Genomic DNA, 3842 nt, shown 5'->3' on the forward strand with positions numbered 1-3842 from the left:
GAGCTTTTTAACCGCAACAACTTTAATATACGCTATTGGAGCTGGAATTACCGCGGCTGCTGGCACCAGACTTGCCCTCCAATAGATACTCGTTAAAGGATTTAAAGTGTACTCATTCCGATTACGGGGCCTCGGATGAGTCCCGTATCGTTATTTTTCGTCACTACCTCCCCGTGCCGGGAGTGGGTAATTTGCGCGCCTGCTGCCTTCCTTGGATGTGGTAGCCGTTTCTCAGGCTCCCTCTCCGGAATCGAACCCTGATTCCCCGTTACCCGTTACAACCATGGTAGGCGCAGAACCTACCATCGACAGTTGATAAGGCAGACATTTGAAAGATGCGTCGCCGGTACGAGGACCGTGCGATCAGCCCAAAGTTATTCAGAGTCACCAAGGCAAACGGACCGGACGAGCCGACCGATTGGTTTTGATCTAATAAAAGCGTCCCTTCCATCTCTGGTCGGGACTCTGTTTGCATGTATTAGCTCTAGAATTACCACAGTTATCCAAGTAACGTGGGTACGATCTAAGGAACCATAACTGATTTAATGAGCCATTCGCGGTTTCACCTTAATGCGGCTTGTACTGAGACATGCATGGCTTAATCTTTGAGACAAGCATATGACTACTGGCAGGATCAACCAGGGAGCTGCGTCAACTAGAGCTGAGCAGCCGGCCGCCCGGGAGTGTGTCCCGGGGGCCCGCGCGAACACGCAAGCGTCCGCTCAATTATTCTGCAAACAGGAGGAGGCTGAGCTCCCCTGCACAATACACCTCGAAACCCTCTCAGGTCCCGGCGGCGCGCAGCGCCGTCCTAAGTACTTGGTCGGGTTCGAGAGAGGCGCAATCGCCCGGAGTTTGGCGAGTAGACGCTTTAGGTGCGACCACCCGTGCTCCCAACTGAGCTTGCCGCTGCCGACAGAGGCCCGGGAGCGTGCTGTCGTGGCATTGCCGGCGGGAGACAACACGCGCCACCTACGGTGACCGGCAGCTCCAACGCCAGCGCCACAGAAGGACAAAAGCCCCACTTGGGTGCCGAAGCGAACTCTCCCAGCACAGCGCACGCGCCAACACGTCCGCACAGCTGCGATACAAACCACCTGCGAGAACCGCAGAGGCGACCGAGCAGCAGACGGCGTCGCGGCGCCGAGCGCCGGGCGGCGGCGCATCCTCAGCGCACACAGTCCTCAATCGGACCAGCACACTGCAGATGTCCACCGCGCTTCGCACCGGGCCCGCGAGGACCTACTTTGGCCGCACGGCGCCGCGTGCAGGGTGCGCCGGCGCGCAGCTGCGCCGCCTGCCGCCTCCGTCGGCCGGCGCGCCTGCCACTGGCCGCCCCCACCAGCCGGCTGTAGCGCGTGCGCCCACGCACCGCGCGGCCAGCACGCCGGGAGGCCCCCCCTCACCGGCCGGGGACGGTCCCACCCAGCCACCGCCGCGTATCGCTTCACACCCAGATGCCATTCACGTTCGTGGGCATGGTGGGTATCGCTGGAACAACCGGTTGGTAGCTCAACCGATCGTCGCCATCACTGATTCACCTCTAGCGAGAACAACCGCACCACAACGGTTTACCAGTTGTTCATTTGCATAACGTCACCAGCAAACGTAGGCGTCCATCGCCATTTGCAAATTCAACGATTGTTGCATGCCTGTGTCAGGTGTCACGACACACTATGTCTGCCCACATACACGCAACAACATGTGCACGCTTCGCGAACACGTGGAAGGTGGCCCCCGTACGTATGCGATGTCCATTGCGCGAACGACTGTCAACCGGCCTCTGTCGCATGTCGCAGATGTGGAACGCAGTGCACCATGCTATCACGGTGTGTGAGAAGAGACGACTACGTCTGACAACACGCGCCACTACATCAACAGACGGCTCATGCTGATCGCCATCCAGGGCATACCACACTGCAATCCAGCTCTTATAGGGAGACGACACGTAGCTGAGTGCACAACATTTGGACCGCATGGTTCGCCGTTGTTGGCGCAGTCGTTGTACGGTCACATGTACCACGATGTATCATTCAGTACATGAGGACCAATGTGCAGTACAGTGTGTGATTTGGACGTACAACATCAGCGGACAGTTGACACAGGCCGTACCACAGCGTAGGCTAAGTGCTTCGCACATGCGAATGCCAATGAACAACTGCAAATGCCAATGAACAACTGCAAAGGGCATTGAGCATGTACGTCCTGCTGCCATCCACATTACAGTGTATAGCTGCAAGGTGTTTAACATGAAGCGATACACTGGGGACCGGGCAGTGCGAGTAGCAAACTATATTGCGGGGGTTGCAGTTAGGCAACACTACACTAATTTAACGCGTCGTATGACAATTACAGAGCAGGTTAAGGCCCAACGTGTGTTGGGTTAAGGCCCAACGTGTGTTGGGTTAAGGCCCAACGTGTGTTGGGTTAAGGCCCAACGTGTGTTGGGTTAAGGCCCAACGTGTGTTGGGTTAAGGCCCAACGTGTGTTGGGTTAAGGCCCAACGTGTGTTGGGTTAAGGCCCAACGTGTGTTGGGTTAAGGCCCAACGTGTGTTGGGTTAAGGCCCAACGTGTGTTGGGTTAAGGCCCAACGTGTGTTGGGTTAAGGCCCAACGTGTGTTGGGTTACGTTAAGGGGCAATGTGGGTTACGTTAAGGGGCAATGTGGGTTACGTTAAGGGGCAATGTGGGTTACGTTACGGCGCAATATAGGTTACGTTACGGCGCAATATAGGTTACGTTAAGGCGCAATATCGGTTACGTTAAGGCGCAATACAGGTTACGTTAAGGCGCAATACAGGTTACGTTAAGGCGCAATACAGGTTACGTTAAGGCGCAATACAGGTTACGTTAAGGCGCAATACAGGTTACGTTAAGGCGCAATGCAGGTTACGTTAAGGCGCAATACAGGTTACGTTAAGGCGCAATACAGGTTACGTTAAGGCGCAATACAGGTTACGTTAAGGCGCAATACAGGTTACGTTAAGGCGCAATACAGGTTACGTTAAGGCGCAATACAGGTTACGTTAAGGCGCAATACAGGTTACGTTAAGGCGCAATACAGGTTACGTTAAGGCGCAATACAGGTTACGTTAAGGCGCAATACAGGTTACGTTAAGGCGCAATACAGGTTACGTTAAGGCGCAATACAGGTTACGTTAAGGCGCAATACAGGTTACGTTAAGGCGCAATACAGGTTACGTTAAGGCGCAATACAGGTTACGTTAAGGCGCAATACAGGTTACGTTAAGGCGCAATACAGGTTACGTTAAGGCGCAATACAGGTTACGTTAAGGCGCAATACAGGTTACGTTAAGGCGCAATACAGGTTAGGTTAAGGCGCAATACAGGTTAGGTTAAGGCGCAATACAGGTTAGGTTAAGGTACGACATAGGTTAGGTTAAGGTACGACATAGGTTAGGTTAAGGTACGACATAGGTTAGGTTAAGGTACGACATAGGTTAGGTTAAGGTACGACATAGGTTAGGTTAAGGTACGACATAGGTTAGGTTAAGGTACGACATAGGTTAGGTTAAGGTACGACATAGGTTAGGTTAAGGTACGACATAGGTTAGGTTAAGGTACGACATAGGTTAGGTTAAGGTACGACATAGGTTAGGTTAAGGTACGACATAGGTTAGGTTAAGGTACGACATAGGTTAGGTTAAGGTACGACATAGGTTAGGTTAAGGTACGACATAGGTTAGGTTAAGGTACGACATAGGTTAGGTTAAGGTACGACATAGGTTAGGTTAAGGTACGACATAGGTTAGGTTAAGGTACGACATAGGTTAGGTTAAGGTACGACATAGGTTAGGTTAAGGTACGACATAGGTTAGGTT

At 53.0% G+C, this 3842-nt stretch overlaps 1 non-coding gene across 1 annotated transcript in view; it reads right to left on the bottom strand.

The window, feature by feature from the left end:
- LOC124591038 overlaps nt 1-645 on the bottom strand; it is a 1910-nt gene extending 1265 nt beyond the window's left edge. Inside the window, exon 1 of the ribosomal RNA XR_006976896.1 lies at nt 1-645. This exon is cut by the window's left edge and continues 1265 nt beyond it. This is a non-coding gene — a ribosomal RNA (small subunit ribosomal RNA).
- Between the last annotated feature and the right edge of the window lie 3197 nt (nt 646-3842).

Source organism: Schistocerca americana, unplaced genomic scaffold, assembly GCF_021461395.2.
Source record: "Schistocerca americana isolate TAMUIC-IGC-003095 unplaced genomic scaffold, iqSchAmer2.1 HiC_scaffold_795, whole genome shotgun sequence".
Lineage (NCBI taxonomy): Eukaryota > Metazoa > Arthropoda > Insecta > Orthoptera > Acrididae > Schistocerca > Schistocerca americana.